Here is an 18674-nt window from a genome sequence, read left to right as displayed (position 1 = left end):
AAACGGTAACATTAGTGTAATGCTTTGAAAAATTCATTTGGCTGCTTTTAGCTTTAGGCAGCATACAGAAAACTTTATGGAGGATATCTTGAAATCTGTACAGAAACAGAAGATTTTAGAAAAAGATCTATCAGGAGATGTGAGGCCTCCTACTGGAAACCGTTTCGATGAGCTGAATGGCCTTCTAGTTCTAGACAATTTTACGAAACAGTTATACAGACCAGTGAAAGTAAGGGTTTACCTTTTCTCAAAGGTTGATGGTGGTGTAAGTTTTCTGCGAGGGGGAAAATAGAAAGTGAAATCGTTTTATTTTTAAAAAAACATACTGGCAGAATAGAGTCGTATTTACAACGATCGTTTAATGCGTGATGTTAAAATCAATATCTTCTAAGTGCATTTCCTTTTTTTCGCATTTGCTGCAATGATAAAAGCTATCACTTTACACTTGCACAGTACAGTACCTTTATTGTGCGCATCAGTGACGGCGGTCCCTGTGGGGTGTGCGTCAAACTGAAGGAACTCAGCCTGACCGGCGGGTGGCGGTGTTTCAGCCGGCGCGTGACCGGCTGAGGTACCCGTTGTTTTTGTTGAACCGAAAATTGATGCAGGCAAATGGTGAGAGAGCTAAAGGAGCAAGGGCGGCGAGGACCCCGTACAGCGGAGTTGTAAGCTGCTGCTTATCGGCTCGCCTTACCCTTCTGGAACTTTCCAGACGAGCACGAGGTTTGAGAGTAAGCGGAGGAAAAGGGCTTGGTAAATTACTTGAGAAGGGTGTGAGGGGCTGGCGGTGACGGCACTGATCGAGCGAGTGGCCATCTGCTGGGACTAGGGAGAGAGAAGGAGCACATCCATCCCACCGACCGAACGCCGGACTATCCGAGGGGGAGGAGAGCGAGCGCTTGCGCACGCTCAGTGGACTTGGCGGCGCGCCTTGGCTGAGTCTGCTCGAGCGATTTTAAAAAAGGGGGTCGAGAGATGCTGTGTGTCGGAACTGCGTTGGTGTGAGAAATCACTTAAATATAAAGTCCGCGTATTACAATACGCACGGGGGAGGAGGACGAAGAGAAAGAAATACAGCGAGCAGGCGTTTAACTTCAATTAACTTTGGGTAGGTATAAAATAAAAGACTCCGCGTTATTTCATAGGGAGAAAGATCGCCTCCCAGGTGGAGGTAATAAACCATGGCCGAGTGGACACTCTCATCCTCTACCGTTGTGTTCGGTGCTTCTCTGACGGTTCCTCTGCAGGGTTTTTTTGATGGGTTACTTTTTTTTTGCTCTGGTAACGTCTTTCGCAACATATGTTGTTCGAACAGTAAATAATTTGTGTCTGTCAGGGTGGACGAGGCAGTTTTATTGTGATAAGGGGCGGTGTTGGGTTTATCTAAGGCTGACAATCTCTTTGTAAACGTTGAACTGACACCCCTTTTATTTATCATTAATTTAAGACAACAAAGGGAGCCCCTACCTACTCAAGCTTTGAATTATCTTATTTATATGGTAGCCGGATGGTGAGGAAAGAGCTCTCCAAGGTTACTCAGTACGAAAAATTTGTGTTGTAGTCAGAGAAACACCTTTTCCCTGAAGTGTTGTATGTGTACAACGCAGATAGTTGAGAGGCTGGTAAACAGCCTTATAAATGGAAGTTGAACCGAGTCACTGGACTTGAATTTTGTGGAACGCCTGAAATCGGATTGAAATGCTTATCTGTATCATATGATGGGATGTGTGTATAAAGTCTGTGTAAATATTCATTTGTGAAAGATTTAGGGACAAAATTCAAAAAAGGCTCAAGTTGAAAGAGCAAAAATATACCTTCTACCAACTGCATGGTCCAAGTGTGAAATATTTTTACAAAAGCAAAATACTGTGGATGCTGGAAATTTGAAACAAAAGCAGAAAATGCTGGAAATACTCAGCAGGTCAGACAGCATCTGTGAAGAGAAAAGCAGAGTTAACATTTCTGGTCGATGACCTTTCATCAGTTCTGATGCTGAGTATTTTCAGCATTTTCTGTTCTTGTGAAAAATATTTTCCTTGTCTCAACCTAGTTAATAATGGGTATCAACCATGGGTCAAAACTGGCACTTAATTGGCAGTCTTGCTTAGAGGTCATTAATATAGATGGTGTAGAAAATAGAAATGCCAGCATTGCGACTGTGGAAAAATTCTTTTGAGCTCAAACTCAGTTCCACCAATCAACCCCTCCGCTATTTCTGTATTGTCAGGCTGCATATCTGAAATCCAGTTGGATGAGCAGAAGATTCCTCCAGTTGGACCAAATCCATCATCTTTGGCCTCCACCACAAACTTTGTTAGCTCTCCACTGGATTCCATCCTGCTCCCTGGCCACTATTTCAGGCAGTTCACAGTCTGAGTCCTATTTGACACTGGACTTCCAAGCCCCTCTACATCACTAAGACTGCCTACTTCCACCTCTGTAATATTGCCTGTCTGTATCCCTGTCTGTGTATTTGCTGCTGAAACCCTCATCCATATTTTTGCTATCTCTAGACTTGATTTAAAAAAAAAGCTACAGCCAGTTAGTAATCCTGTTATCCAGAATTGCTGCAGAAATGATTCCTATAATGGAATATTGGGCTAGTCTTAACCTATGTCTTAACCTCTCACTATTTTAAAGGTCTTCATTGTGCAGCATTGGCCATTCCTTGGGCACTGGCATCTCACCACTCATTGCCCAAGTAGTTACTCGTCAAATGTAGTTCCACGGTGCACAAGTGCAGCCAGACCAGTATAAGTTTAATATAACTTCAATGTTTTTGAATTTTATACCCCTAGAAATAAATTGCAGTGTGTTAGCATTTTTAATTGCTTTAGTAACCTGCGATGCTGCTTTTAATGATTTCTTTACTTGTATCCCTAGATCCATTTGCTTTTCTGCCCCACTCAGCTCATTGGCAATTATGGGTGGTCTTGACTTTCATTAGAAATAATGCACTCAATTTTCTTTTTCTGAAAAGCAAAACAAAAATGCTGTGGAGCAAAGCGAGTAATGCAATATGACTGCAATGCCCTATGTCCAAGTTCAGTTTACTATAACTGAGCACTTCAAGAGGGGAGTATCACAAAACATTGGCGGCAGTATAATCCCAACAGGTGTGAAGCAAATTTTTAAAGTTGTAGGATAATTATTCTGTCACTGTTCAGTAGCAAGTTGTGCTTAGCATTTTGAAAATCTGAGTGGAGCTTTGAGCAAATATACAAATTCTTGAAGGTGACCAGGCAAGTTGATATGGTAGTGTTGCGACCAAGTGAGGAGGAGTCTAATAGTTCCCCCTCAGCCTTTGCGTGGGTTTAACCGTAACCGGATTTAATTTTAAAACGCCATGTTTTTAGCTCCCCTTTAGTGAATCCTTGTTCACCGCTTTCCAATAGTAAGGCAAAGAAATCAATTCAGACAGATTTTCTTAGATTTAAGCAAGAAAGGTTGAAGTTTATTAATAAACTCTAATCTGGTTACCGACTACGAATATGCAACCCGACCACGCTAACATGCATACGCGATAAATGCACACTCAGATAGAGACAGAAAAAGTAGAAGGAATAAAGGGAAAAGTTTGAGGCAATATCTGGCAGTTACAGTCCTTTAAGTTCAATGTGGAGTCTTTGGTTGCCAGTCAGCCCTGCTGTTCGTTGGGGCCCAGTTCACGCTTCAACTTGTTTCAGTGTCGGAGTCTTTTCTTTCTTCAAGTTTACTTGTCTTCCGTGGGTCCGGTGGCTTGGGAGAAAGCGAAAGAGACCAAGCCAGGAGACTGAGGCTTTCTTGTTCCAGGTTCAAAAGCTGCCTTTCTGCCTTTCTCTGTGGCACAAATTTGAAAAACCCCAGGTTGCCCAGCATGTTAGTCATGTGACTAGCTGGTTTGACCATTTCTGTTTGTGGATTCTGCCATCTTAGGAGTCATCCTGGAATGTGAGCTTCCTCACCAATGTCTGGTGATCAAAGTCCATTGTGGGTTAAGTGGACCAGGGAACACTCCTTTTTGTCTCTCCAAGCACTGTCTGTTAGCATGCAGATGTTTTTTTCCAGCCACTGCTGATTTGTTTAACAAGTAATTTCCTTGCTCCAGCCACAGTTTAAAATCAATGTTCATATGACAAAATTAATATGCCTAATTCTTGGCAGGTGGGGGTCTGCATGACAGATTTTTTAAAAAAAACGTGGATTCCATGGGTTTCTAAATAGAGAAATAGAATATGAAAACCGAGATCATTCTAGAACTCTATGAATCACTGGTTAGGCTTCAGCTGGAGTATTGTGGACAATTCTAGGCACCACGTTTCCGGAAAGATTTAAAGGCCTTAGGCTATAGAGGAGGTTTACCTGGATGTTGCCAAGAATGAGGGACTTCAGCTATGAGGAAAGATTGAAAAAGTTAGGATTGTGCTCCTTGGAACAGAGAACGTTAAGTGGTGACATAATAGAGGCTTTCAAAATGAGAGGCTTTTTATAGAGATAGAGAAAAATTATTCCCTTTAGTGAGATCAAAAACTAATAGTCATACATTCAAAATCATTGGCAAAAGATCTAGAGAGGAATTGAGAATTGTTTTTCGCTCAGTTGTTGGTATCTGGAACACACGACTTGAAAAGATGGTGGAAGCTGATTCCATAAATTTTAAAAGGGAGGACGACAGGTACTTGAGGATAAGGAACTTAGAGAATTTGGTTACAGGCAACAAATGTGGATGTGGCACAAAGTACAGCTGCATTTTCATAGTGCCAGCATAGGCATGATGTGCTGAATGGTCTCCTGTGCTTTACATTTCTGATTCTAAATGTAACACCACACCTGGTGAATTTTACTTTGCCTTACAAGAGTGTGATGCAAACCCAGCCTATTTTTTTTCTTCACTCATGGGATGTGGCCGTCGCTGGCTAGGCCAGCATTTATTACCCATCCCTAATTGCCCTTGAGAAGGTGGTGGTGAGCTGCTGCTTTGAACCGCTGCAGTCCATGTGAGGTAGGTACACCCACAGTGCTGTGAGGAAGGGAGTTCCAGGATTTTGACCCAGTGACAGTGAAGGAACGGCGATATAATTCCAAGTCAGGATGGTGTGTGACTTGGAGGGGAACTTGCAGGTGGTGGTGTTCCCATGCATTTGCTGCCCTTTGTCTTTCTAGTTGGTAGAGGTCGTGGATTTGGAAGGTGTTGTCTAAGCAGCCTTGATGTGTTGCTGCAGTGCATCTTGTAGATGGTATACACTGCTGCCACTGCGTCGGTGGTGGAGGGAGTGAATGTTTGTAGATGGGGTGCCAATCAAGCAGGTTACTTTCTCCTGGATGGTGTCAAGCTTCTCGAGTGTTGTTGGAGCTGCACTCATCCAGGCAAGTGGAGCGTATTCCATCACACTCCTGACTTGTGCCTTGTGGACAGGCTTTGGGGAGTCAGGAGGTGAGTTGCTCGTCGCAGGATTCCTAGCCTCTGACCTGCTCTTGTAGCCATGGTATTTATATGGCTACTCCAGTTCAGTTTCTGGTCAAAGGTAACCCCGAGGATATTGATGGTGGGGGATTCAGCCATTGAATGTCAAGGGAAGATGGTTAGATTATCTCTTGTTGGAGATGGTCATTGCTTGGCATTTCTGTGGTGTGAATGTTACTTGCCACTTATCAGTCCAAGCCTGGGTCTTGGACCTGTCAAGGTCTTGCTGCATTTCTACACAGACTGCTTCAGTATCTGAGGAATCATGAATGGTGCTGAGCATTGTGCAATCACCAGCGAACATCCCAACTTCTGACCTTATGATTGAAGGAAGGTTATTGATGAAGCAGCTGAAGATGGTTGGGCCTAAGACACTACCCTGAGGAACTCCTGCAGTGATGTCCTGGAGCTCAGATGATTGACCTCCAACAACCACAACCATTTTCCTTTGCTCTAGGTATGACTCCAACCAGCGGAGAGTTTCCCCCTCTGATTCCCATTGACATCAGTTTGCTAGGGCTCCTTGATGCCATACTCTGTCAAATGTTGCCTTAATGTCAAGGGCAGTCACTTTCACCTCACCTCTTGGTTCAAACATAGATAAAAGAGTTGAACTCCAGGCTGTAATGAGGTCAGGAGCTGAGTGGCCCTGGCAGAACCCAAACTGAGCATCACTGAGCAGGTTATTGCTAAGCAAATGCCGCTTGATAGCGCTGTCGATGACCCCTTCCATCACTTTACTGATGATTGAGAGTAGACTGGGGCGTTAATTGGCCGGGTTGGGCTTGTCCTGCTTTTTGTGCACAGGACATACCTGGGCAATTTTCCACATTGCAGGGAAGATACCAGTGTACTGGAACAGCTTGGCTAGGGGTGAGACTAGTTCTGCTGCACAGGTCTTCAGTACTATTGCTGGAATATTGTAAGGCCCATAGCCTTTGCAGTATCCAGTGCCTTCAGTCGTTTCTTGATATCACGCAGAGTGAATCGAATTGGCTGAAGTCTGGCATCTGTGATGCTGGGGACTTCAGGAGGAGGCCGAGATGGATCATCAACTCAGCGCTTCTGGCTGCAGATTGTTGCAAATGCTTCAGCCTTATCTTTTCCACTGATGTGCTGGGCTCTACCATCATTGAGGATGGGGATATTTGTGGAGCCACTTCCTCCAGTTCGTTGTTTAATTGTCCACCACCATTCACGCCTGGGTAGTCATAGTCATAGAGATACAGCACTGAAACAGGCCCTTCGGCCCACCGAGTCTGTGCCGACCAGCATCCACCCATTTATACTAATCCTACAGCAATCCCATATTCCCTACCACATCCCCACCATTTTCCTACCACTTACCTACACTAGGGGCAATTTACAGTGGCCAGTTTACCTATCAACCTGCAACTTTTTGGCTGTGGGGGGAAACTGGAGCCCCCGGCGGAAACTCACGCAGTCACAGGGAGAACTTGCAAACTCTGCGCAAGCAGGACCCAGAATCGAACCCGGGTCGCTGGAGCTGTGAGGCTGCACTGCTAGCCACTGTGCCACCCACTGGATGTGGCAGGACTGCAGAGCTTAGATCTGTCTATCACATGATGCTTACACAGTTTGGCACACAAGTAGTCTGCGTTGCAGCGTCGCCAGGTTGACATCTCATTTTGAGGTATGCTTGGTGCTGCTCCTGGCATAGCCTCCTGCACACTTCATTGAACCAGGATTGGTCTCCTGGTTTGACGGTAACGGTAGAGTGGGGTATATGCCAGGCCATGAGGTTACAGATTGTGGTTGAGTGCAATTCTGCTGATGGCCCACAGCGCCTCATGGATGCCCAGTTTTGCATTGCTAGATCTGTTCGAAATCTATCCCATTTAGCACGGTGATAGTGCCACACAACACGATGGAGGGTATCCTCAGTGTGAAGGCAGGGCTTCATCTCCACAAGGACTGTGTGGTGGTCACTCCTACCAATACAGTCATGGATAGATGCATCTGCGGCAGGCATGTTGGTGAGGACGAGGTCATATGTTTTTCCCTCTTGTTGGTTCCTTCACCATCTGTCACATAACCAGTCTACAGCTATGTTCTTTAAGACTCGGCTAGCTCGGTCAGTAGTGGTGCTACCAAGCCACTATTGGTGATGGACATTGAAGTCACCCTCAGTGTTTCCTCCAAGCGGTGATCAACATGGAGGAGTACTGATTCATCAGCTGAGGGAGGTCAGTAGGTAGTAATCAGTCTTGTTTGTCTGGTCCATGTGATTTCAGGCTTTCACTTTCCAAATTTGACTTTACAAAAATTTCTAGTTTTGTTTTTATTGTACTTGTTTCGATAGAATCGTTGGCATCCTTTGAAAGCTGCCACAGGCACAAAAAGAGCTGTTCAGTTTAGTCCTACGCCCAGCTTTTCCCCCATAACCCTGAAAATTAGTCTTCAAGTACATATTTAATTGGCTTTTAAAAGTACCGATGGAATCTGCTTCTGCCACTCTTTCAGATAGTGTATTCCAGATCTGCCGCAAGAATTCTCTGCATTTACCCTCTAGTTTGCCAATTATTTTCGACCTGTGACCTCTGGTTACCAACCCATTTGCCAGAGGAAACTGTTTGTCCCCATTTACTGTATCAAAACCTCTCATAATTTTGAATACCTCTGTAGATCTGGTCCTTCTCTGCTCTAAGGAGAATAGTCTCAGCATTTCCAATTGCACCACGTAACAGAAGTCCTTCATTCCTTGTAGATCTCTTTTGTACCCTCTCCAAAGCTATGATATCCTCCCTGATGTATCCAGAATTCTGCACAATACTCCATCTCCTATTTACAAAGCCAAGCATCCCAAACACTTTAACCACCATATCCTGCCACTTTCAAGGATTTGTGAATGTGTTCTCCAGGTCCTTCTACTGTTGCAATCCCTTCAAAATCGTACCATTGGGATTAGACTGCCTTTCCATGTTCCTTCCAAAGTCTCTCTCACCTGTATTAAATTGCGTGCCCATTTTACAAGTCTTTCTATGTCCTCCTGAAGTTTGCTACAGTCCTGCTTATTATTTACTACTTTGCCCTGTTTTATATCATTGTCAGGCTTCAAAATTATGCTTCCTATACCCAAATGAAACAAATATATAACCAGAAAAGCAATGGTTCTCATACCAACCCCTGGGGACCCCACTACATACTTCTCTCCAGTCAGAAAAATATCTGTTCACCACTATTCTGCCTCATATCCCTCAGCCGATTACATACCCAAATTGCTGCCATCTTTTTTAATAATGTGCATTATTTTCTGAATATGTCTATTAACTGGTATTTTACTAAATGCCTTTTGAAAGTCCATATATACAGCATTTACTGCACTACCCTCATCAACCCTACCTGTTTCATTTTTTAAAAAACCTGTCAAGTTAGTCTACAGATACAGTTTGCCTTTACCAAATCCATGCTGGCTGTCTCTTATGAGCCCATGCTTTTCCAAGTGAGAATTAATTCTTTGACAATGGTCTCCAATAATTTTTCAGGGCGTTGGTGAAACCACGTCTAGAATACTGTGTGCAGTTTTTGGCCCCCTTGCTTAAGGAGGGATATATTTGCATTGGAAGCAGTTCAGAGAAGGTTCACTAGGCTGATTCCTGGGATGAAGAGGTTGTCTTTTGAGGAAAAGTTGAGCCTATACTCATTGAAGTTTCGAAGAATTGGGAGGTGATCTTATTGAAATATATAAGATTCTGAGGGGGCTTGACAGGGTAGATGGTGAGAGGATGTTTCCATTCATGGGGGAATCTAGAAGCAAGGGGTATAGTTTCAAAATAATGGGTCTCCCTTTTGAGACTGAGATGAGGAAGTTCTTCTGTCAGTCATTAATCTTTGGAATTCCCTTCCCCAGAGAGCAGTGGATGGAGGCTGGGTCATTGAATATGTTCACAGATTTTTGATCTACAAGGGAGTCTAGTGTTATGGGGGGGGCGGACAGAAAAGTGGAGTTAAGTCTACATTCAGATCAACCATGGTCTTGAATGGCGGAGCAGGCTTGCTCCTATTTCTTATGTTCCCTGCACTGACGGTAGAGTGACTGACCGACTGACCTGTAGTTACCAGGTTTATGCCTGTCCCTGTTCTTCTCCCCCGCCCCCCTTCTGCCCTCCTCTCTTTTTCCCCCCCCCCCCCCCCCCCAAAAATTTTTTTTCATGAAATGTGATTTTTGCTTGCAAGGCCAGCATATAAAGGCCAACCCTAATTGCCGTCATGAACAAAGAACAAAGAAAATTACAGCACAGGAACAGGCCCTTCGGCCCTCCAAGCCTACGCCGATCCAAATCCTCTATCTAAACCTGTCGCCTATTTTCTAAGGGTCTGTATCTCTTTACTTCCTGCCCATTCATGTATCTGTCTAGATACATCTTAAAAGATGCTATCGTGCCCGCGTCTACCACCTTCGCTGGCAATGCGTTCCATGCACCCACCACCCTCTGCATAAAGAACTTTCCACGCATATCCCCCCTAAACTTTTCCCCCTTCACTTTGAACTCGTGTCCCCTTGTAATTGAATCCCCCACTCTGGGGAAAAAGCTTCTTGCTATCCACCCTGTCTATACCTCTCATGATTTTGTACACCTCAATCAGGTCCCCCCTCAACCTCCGTCTTTCTAATGAAAATAATCCTAATCTACTCAACCTCTCTTCATAGCTAGCGCCCTCCATACCAGGCAACATCCTGGTGAACCTCCTCTGCACCCTCTCCAAAGCATCCACATCCTTTTGGTAATGTGGCGACCAGAACTGCACGCAGTATTCCAAATGTGGCCGAACCAAAGTCCTATACAACTGTAACATGACCTGACAACTCTTGTACTCAATACCCTGTCCGATGAAGGAAAGCATGCCGTATGCCTTCTTGACCACTCTATTGACCTGCGTTGCCACCTTCAGGGAACAATGGACCTGAACACCCAAATCTCACTGTACATCAATTTTCCCCAGGACTTTTCCGTTTACTGTATAATTCACTTTTGAATTGGATCTTCCAAAATGCATCACCTCGCATTTGCCCTGATTGAACTCCATCTGCCATTTCTCTGCCCAACTCTCCAGTCTATCTATATTCTGCTGTATTCTCTGACAGTCCCCTTCACTATCTGCTACTCCACCAATCTTAGTGTTGTCTGCAAACTTGCTAATCAGACCACCTATACTTTCCTCCATATCATTTATGTATATCACAAACAACAGTGGTCCCAGCACGGATCCCTGTGGAACACCACTGGTCACACGTCTCCATTTTGAGAAACTCCCTTCCACTGCTACTCTCTGTCTCCTGTTGCCCAGCCAGTTCTTTATCCATCTAGCTAGTACACCTTGGACCCCATGCGCCTTCACTTTCTCCATCAGCCTACCATGGGGAACCTTATCAAACGCCTTACTGAAGTCCATGTATACGACATCTACAGTCCTTCCCTCATTAATCAACTTTGTCACTTCCTCAAAGAATTCTATTAAGTTGGTAAGACATGACCTTCCCTGCACAAAACCATGTTGCCTATCACTGATAAGCCCATTTTCTTCCAGATGGGAATAGATCCTATCCCTCAGTATCTTCTCCAGCAGCTTCCCTACCACTGAAGTCAGGCTCACTGGTCTATAATTACCTGGATTATCCCTGCTTCCCTTCTTAAACAAGGGGACAACATTAGCAATTCTCCAGTCCTCCGGGACCTCACCCGTGTTTAAGGATGTTGCAAAGATATCTGTTAAGGCCCCAACTATTTCCTCTCTCGCTTCCCACAGTAACCTGGGATAGATCCCATCCGGACCTGGGGACTTGTCCACCTTAATGCCTTTTAGAATACCCAACACTTCCTCCCTCCTTCTGCCGACTTGACCTCGAGTAATCAAACATCTGTCCCTAATCTCCACATCCGTCATGTCCCTCTACTCGTTTAGAATCTCACCCATTTTCTCTGACTCCACGCATAACTTTACTCCTTTGTCCTTGAGTGGGCCAATCCTTTCTCTAGTTACCCTCTTGCTCCTTATATATGAATAAAAGGCTTTGGGATTTTCCTTAACCCTGTTTGCTAAAGATATTTCATGACCCCTCTTAGCCCTCTTAATTCCTCGTTTCAGATTGCGCCTACAATCCCGATATTCTTTCAAAGCTTCGTCTTTCTTCAGCTGCCTAGACCTTATGTATGCTTCCTTTTTTCTCTTGGCTAGTCTCACAATTTCACCTGTCATCCATGGTTCCCTAATCTTGCCATTTCTACCCCTCATTTCCACAGGAACATGTCTCTCCTGCACGGTAATCAACCTCTCTTTAAAAGCCTCCCACATATCAAATGTGGACTTACCTTCAAAGAGCTGCTCCCAATCTACATTCCCCAGCTCCTGCCGAATTTTGGTATAGTTGGCCTTCCCCCAATTTAGCACTCTTCCTTTAGGACCACTCTCGTCTTTGTCCATGAGTATTCTAAAACTTACGGAATTGTGATCACTATTCCCAAAGTAGTCCCCTACTGAAACGTCAACCACCTGGCCCGGCTCATTCCCCAACACCAGGTCCAGTATGGCCCCTTCCCGAGTTGGACTATTTACATACTGCTCTGGAAAACCCTCCTGGATGCTCTTTACAAATTCTGCTTCATCTAGACCTCTAACACTAAGTGAATCCCAGTCAATGTTGGGAAAATTAAAATCTCCTATCACCACCACCCTGCTGCTCCTACATCTTTCCATAATCTGTTTACATATTTGTACCTCTATCTCACGCTCGCTGTTGGGAGGCCTGTAATACAGCCCCAACATTGTTAACGCACCCTTCCTATTTCTGAGTTCTGCCCATATTGCCTCACAGCTCGAGTCCTCCATAGTGCCTTCCTTCAGCACAGCTGTGATATCCTCTTTGACCAGTAATGCAACTCCTCCACCCCTTTTACCTCCCCCTCTATCCCGCCTGAAGCATCGATATCCTGGGATATTTAGTTGCCAATCATGCCCTTCCCTTAACCAAGTCTCAGTAATAGCAATAACATCATACTCCCAAGTACTAATCCAAGCCCTAAGTTCATCTGCCTTACCTCCTAACTTCTTGCATTAAAACAAATACACCTCAGACCACCAGTCCCTTTGCTTTCATCATTTGCTGCCTGCCTACTCTTTCCCTTAGTCACGCTGACTTCATTATCTCGTTCCTTACAGGCTTTAGGTGGTGGTGGTGAGCTGCCGCCTTGAACGTCTGCAGTCCATATGGTGCAGGTCCACCCACAGTGCTGTTTGAGGGGTTGGGGTGTGGAGGAGAGGGATGAGTTCCAGGATTTAGACTTGACGACGTTGAAGTAATGGCAATATAGTTCCAAGTCAGGATGTTGTGTGACTTGGAAGTATACTTGCAGGTGGTGTTGCAGTGTTTCTGCTGCCTTTGTTCTTCTAGGTGCTAGAGGTTTTGATGGAGCCGTCCAGTGAGCCTTGGCGAGTTGCTGCAGTACGTCTTGTAGATGGTACACAATGCTACCGTTGTGGGCTGGTGGCAGAGAGAATGAATGCTGGTGCTGCATGAGGTGCCATTCAAGCACACTGTTTTGTTCTGGATAGTGTTGAGATTCTTGAGTGTCGTTGGAGCTACACTAACCCAGACAAGTGGGGAATTTTCCATCACATTCTTGACTTGTGCCTTGTAGATGATGGATAGGCTTTGGGTAGTCAGGAGGTGAGTTAGTCACCCAGAATTCCCGATCTCTGGCCTGCTCTTGTAACTGCAGTATTTATATGTATGGTCCCGTTAAGCATCTTGTCAGTGGTAACCCCCAGAATGTTGATGGTGTTACGATCAGGTGAGGAGGGGTCGAAGGGCTCCTCTCTTTTTCTCTCCTTGTTTGACCACAACAAATTTAGTCCTTTTAAGTGGATATATGTGCCAATTCAGTAAGTGTTTAACTGTTTATGCGCCACGATCATAGCCAATTGGACAGGTTTTCTCGAATTTAACAAAGAAAGAGGTTAGCTTTTTGTACTTAAACCAATTGAAGAAGAATAAAATATGCTCCAACTTTCAGACATACACAAATAGGTTACAGTGGCAAAGGATAGATTGGTCTAATTAGAGTCCAGAGAAATAAAAGGGTATACAGTCTGTGGAGCTTGGTGACTCGGCTGAATTCACTGGTCGTGCAATTTTCCTTTGGTCCTGAGGCTTCTGGTTTGAAGATGTGGATGCTGATTCGGTGGTTCTCTGGGAAGCAGCAATGTGGCTGATTTTCCTTCAAGGGGGTCTCTGTTCTTTCCGGAACTTTCTCAAAAACTGTGTAAAACTCCACCCTCAGGCTTAAGTCATTAAGCACAGTGAGTATTGGTGAACAGACTAACATAATCAAACACAGATCAATTAAACCACTGAACACTACATATGCCTCGGTGCTCACAGTCAGCAGGCAGAGTTTGAAGCTTACAAGGTTTGAGTGGTTCGTCTCCACCAGTTTAATCTTGAGGTTTCCAGCCTGATTTTAAAAAATCATTAAACATAGCGTTTTCGTGACAATGGCTACAGGGAGAAAGCAGGGGACTAGTACTATGTAAGATGCTCTTTCGGAGAGCCAGCACAGACACGACAGGCTGAATGGCCTCCTGTGCTGAATCAATTCTGTGATTCTGATGGTGGGGGGGTTTCAGCGATGGTAATGCCATTAAATGTCATGGGGAAGTGGTTGGATTCATTTTTGTTGGAGATAGTCATTGCCTGCCACTCGTGTGACACAGATGTGACTTGCCATTTAACAGCCCAAGCCTGAATGTAGTCCAGGTTTTGCTGCATGTGAGCACAGATCGCTTCAGTGTATGAAGTTGCAAATGGTATTGAACACAGTGCAATCATCAGCAAACATCCCCACTTCTGAAATAAACAAATGTTGATTAATTTAAGCTGTTGCTTTATCTATAGGGCTGTATTTTAAAAGCTTGAGTTACTGATGTGGAACTAAAGGACGAGTGGAATAATGCATTTGTCTACCAGATTCAAATGTCACGCTTACTGAACCTTTTTATGAGGTGGCTTCACTTAACGAGGAGTAACCGCTCCAGAGAGGAATGGCTACTGGCTCCCAGAGGGGAAACCAGTAGATATAGGTACAGGGGTAGGCCATTCAGCCCCTTGAATCTGTTCTGTATCCTAACACTATCCACCCACCTTAGCTTCATGTCCCTTAAACCCTTGGATAGCAAAAATCTATGGATCTGATTTAAAATTATCAATTGAGCTTGTATTTGCTACATTTTGTAGGAGAACGTTCCATACTTTACCACCCTTTGCATGAAGAAGTGCTTCCTAACTTCTCTTCTGAACAACTTGGTTCTGATTTTTCAGGTTTTGACCTCTTGTCCTAGTCTCCACCAAGGGAAAAAAAAGTTTTTCTCTCTACCCTATCAATTCCTTTCAAAATCCTAAAAACCTGAATCAAACCGCCCCTTAACTTTCTGTATTCCAGCAAATGGAAGGCTAGTTTATGCAATCTCCTCACAATTTAACCCTTGGAGCCCTGGTAACATTTTGGTGACTCTGCACTGCATGTCATAAAAAATTAATATAGCCTTTCTAAGGTACAATACCCAATACTGTACCCAATATTTCAGATATGGGCTAACCACGGCTTTGTATTGCTGTAGCAAAGCTTCCTCCTTCCCTTTATATACTAGCCCTCTAATTGTAAGGGCTAACATTCTATTAGCCTTTTAAATTATTTTTTGTACCTGGCGTGATTTGTGTACATGGACCCCTAAATCTCTTTGGATCTCCACCATTCCTAGCTTTTCACTATTTAAAAAAAAAATCTAGATCTGTTCTTCTTTGGTCCAGAATGAATGACCTCGTACTTACCTGCATTGAAATCCATCTGCCACAGTTTTGCCCACTCCCTTTACCAAAACACTGCATAAGGATCTAGATCAAGCAATTGATGACCAGCAAGCCTGGTACTTGAATTTGGACTAAGATGGGTTTCACTCCAACAGAGTTGGAATCCATGTCCTGATGGGGAAGTTAACTGTAGGGTAGGGTTTAAACTGTTTTGGCAAGGATTGAGCACCAGGATGAAAAATAGCATCAAAATTAAATAGTTCAGAAGTAAGAGTGAACAGGCAGGCTAAAATGAGTATGGAGTGCATGTGCATAAATGCATGTAGCGTGGTAATTAAAGTTGATGACCTGCAGGCTCACATGGTACTAAGATATAGTAACAATAACAGACTTGGCTCAAAGAAAAGGAGGATTGGGAACTTCATGTTCTTGGCTACAAGATATTCAGGAAATATAGGGAAGGAAAAAAGGGAGGGAGGTGGCACGATTGATTGAAGAAACTATTAAAGCACTGCAAACAGATAATGTAGTTGAGGGATCAAAGATAGAACCTATTTGGTTACGATTAAGGGAAGAATAGAGGAGCTCTTGCATCACTAGGTGTATACGAAGAGTGCCAAATAGTTGGGCAGAGATAGAGGAGCAAATTATGGAAAGAGGCAAGAGCTGTTGAGTCATGGCAATGATGAACTTCAGTTATCCTAAGATAGATTGGGATAATAACAGTTGTCATGCAAACCCCCACCTATCAAGAATGAGGAAAATTAATTTTGTCATATGAACATTGATTTTATACGGTTGCTGGAGTGAAGAAATGACTTGTTTTAAAAAAAAAAAAAAATCACCAGACACTTGGCTGGAAGGACATTTGCATACTAAGACGTTGCTTGTGGAGACAAAGGACTATTCCTGGTCCACTTAACACACCATGGACTTTGATCACAAGACATTGAAGGTGAGGAAGCTTACATTGCAGGGTGGCTGCTAAGATGGCAGAATCCACAAACAAGTGGTCAAACCAGCTAGTCACATGTCTAACCTGCTGGGCAACCTTGGGTTTTTTGAATTGTGCCACAGAGAAAGACTTGAGGCTATTTGAACTGGAACCTGGAGAAAGGAAGTCTCTCTTTCTCTCTTCCTCTCTTCCCCCCTCTTTCTCTCTTCCTCTCTTCCCCCCTCTTTCTCTTCCTCTCTTCCCCCCCCCCTCTTTCTCTTCCTCTCTTTCCCCCCCCTCTTTCTCTTCCTCTCTTTCCCCCCCCCCTCTTTCTCTTCCTCTTCCCCCCCTCTTTCTCTTCCTCTCTTCCCCCCCCTCTTTCTCTTCCTCTCTTCCCCCCCTCTTTCTCTTCCTCTCTTCCCCCCCCTCTTTCTCTTCCTCTCTTCCCCCCCCTCTTTCTCTTCCTCTCTTCCCCCCCCTCTTTCTCTTCCTCTCTTACCCCCCCTCTTTCTCTTCCTCTCTTCCCCCCCTCTTTCTCTTCCTCTCTTCCCCCCCCTCTTTCTCTTCCTCTCTTCCCCCCCCCTCTTTCTCTTCCTCTCTTCCCCCCCCCTTTCTCTTCCTCTCTTTCCCCCCCTCTTTCTCTTCCTCTCTTCCCCCCCCCTCTTCTCTTCCTCTCTTCCCCCCCCTCTTTCTCTTCCTCTCTTCCCCCCCCCTCTTTCTCTTCCTCTCTTCCCCCCCTTTCTCTTCCTCTCTTCCCCCCCCTCTTTCTCCTCTCTTCCCCCCCCTCTTTCTCTTCCTCTCTTTACCCCCCCTCTTTCTCTTCCTCTCTTCCCCCCCCTTTCTCTTCCTCTCTTCCCCCCCCTCTTTCTCTTCCTCTCTTCCCCCCCTCTTTCTCTTCCTCTCTTCCCCCCCCCTCTTTCTCTTCCTCTCTTCCCCCCCTCTTTCTCTTCCTCTCTTCCCCCCCCTCTTTCTCTTCCTCTCTTCCCCCCCCTCTTTCTCTTCCTCTCTTCCCCCCCCTCTTTCTCTTCCTCTCTTCCCCCCCTCTTTCTCTTCCTCTCTTCCCCCCCCCCCCTCTTTCTCTTCCTCTCTTCCCCCCCCCCTCTTTCTCTTCCTCTCTTCCCTCCCCCCCCTCTTTCTCTTCCTCTCTTCCCCCCCCCCTCTTTCCTTCCTCTCTTCCCCCCCCCTCTTTCTCTTCCTCTCTTCCCCCCCCCCTCTCTTCCTCTCTTCCCCCCCCCTCTTCTCTTCCTCTCTTCCCCCCCCCTCTTTCTCTTCCTCTCTTCCCCCCCCCTCTTTCTCTTCCTCTCTTCCCCCCCCCTCTTTCTCTTCCTCTCTTCCCCCCCCCTCTTTCTCTTCCTCTCTTCCCCCCCCCTCTTTCTCTTCCTCTCTTCCCCCCCCCTCTTTCTCTTCCTCTCTTCCCCCCCCTCTTTCTCTTCCTCTCTTCCCCCCCCCTCTTTCTCTTCCTCTCTTCCCCCCCCTCTCTTTCTCTTCCTCTCTTCCCCCCCCCTTTCTCTTCCTCTCTTCCCCCCCTCTTTCTCTTCCTGTCTTCCCCCCTCTTTCTCTTCCTGTCTTCCCCCCCGCTTTCTCTTCCTGTCTTCCCCCCCTCTTTCTCTTCCTCTCTTTCTCTTCCTCTCTTTCTCTTCCTCTCTTTCTCTTCCTCTCTTTCTCTTCCTCTCTTTCTCTTCCTCTCTTTCTCTTCCTCTCTTTCTCTTCCTCTCTTTCTCTTCCTCTCTCTCTTCCCCTCTCTCTCTTCCCCTCTCTCTCTTCCCCTCTCTCTCTTCCCCTCTCTCTCTTCCCCTCTCTCTCTCTTCCCCTCTCTCTCTCTTCCCCTCTCTCTCTTCCCCTCTCTCTCTTCCCCTCTCTCTCTTCCCCTCTCTCTCTTCCCTCTCTCTCTTCCCCTCTCTCTCTTCCCTCTCTTCTCTCTCTCTTCCCTCTCTCTCTTCCCCTCTCTCTCTTCCCCTCTCTCTCTTCCCCTCTCTCTCTTCCCCTCTCTCTCTTCCCCTCTCTCTCTTCCCCTCTCTCTCTTCCCCTCTCTCTCTTCCCCTCTCTCTCTTCCCCTCTCTCTCTTCCCCTCTCTCTCTTCCCCTCTCTCTCTTCCCCTCTCTCTCTTCCCCTCTCTCTCTTCCCCTCTCTCTCTTCCCCTCTCTCTCTTCCCCTCTCTCTCTTCCCCTCTCCTCTCTTCCCCTCTCTCTCTTCCCCTCCTCTCTTCCCCTCTCTCTCTTCCCTCTCTCTCTTCCCCTCTCTCTCTTCCCCTCTCTCTCTTCCCCTCTCTCTCTTCCCCTCTCTCTCTTCCCCTCTCTCTCTTCCCCTCTCTCTCTTCCCCTCTCTCTCTTCCCCTCTCTCTCTTCCCCTCTCTCTCTTCCCCTCTCTCTCTTCCCCTCTCTCTCTTCCCCTCTCTCTCTTCCCCTCTCTCTCTTCCCCTCTCTCTCTTCCCCTCTCTCTCTTCCCCTCTCTCTTCCCCTCTCTCTCTTCCC

The 18674-nt window shown here is 45.6% G+C and overlaps 1 protein-coding gene across 1 annotated transcript in view; it reads left to right on the top strand.

Annotated features, from left to right (window-relative positions):
- Nucleotides 1-580: 580 nt before the first annotated feature.
- Nucleotides 581-18674, top strand: part of mgat5 (alpha-1,6-mannosylglycoprotein 6-beta-N-acetylglucosaminyltransferase) — a 176232-nt gene continuing 158138 nt past the window's right edge. Inside the window, exon 1 of the mRNA XM_068035082.1 lies at nt 581-1108. The gene's annotated coding sequence lies outside the window, so the exon portion shown is untranslated. The remainder of the gene's footprint in view (nt 1109-18674) is intronic.

This window comes from Heterodontus francisci, chromosome 7 (assembly GCF_036365525.1).
Source record: "Heterodontus francisci isolate sHetFra1 chromosome 7, sHetFra1.hap1, whole genome shotgun sequence".
NCBI classification, from domain to species: Eukaryota; Metazoa; Chordata; class Chondrichthyes; order Heterodontiformes; family Heterodontidae; genus Heterodontus; species Heterodontus francisci.
This window is presented reverse-complemented; position numbering and strand designations above follow the sequence as displayed.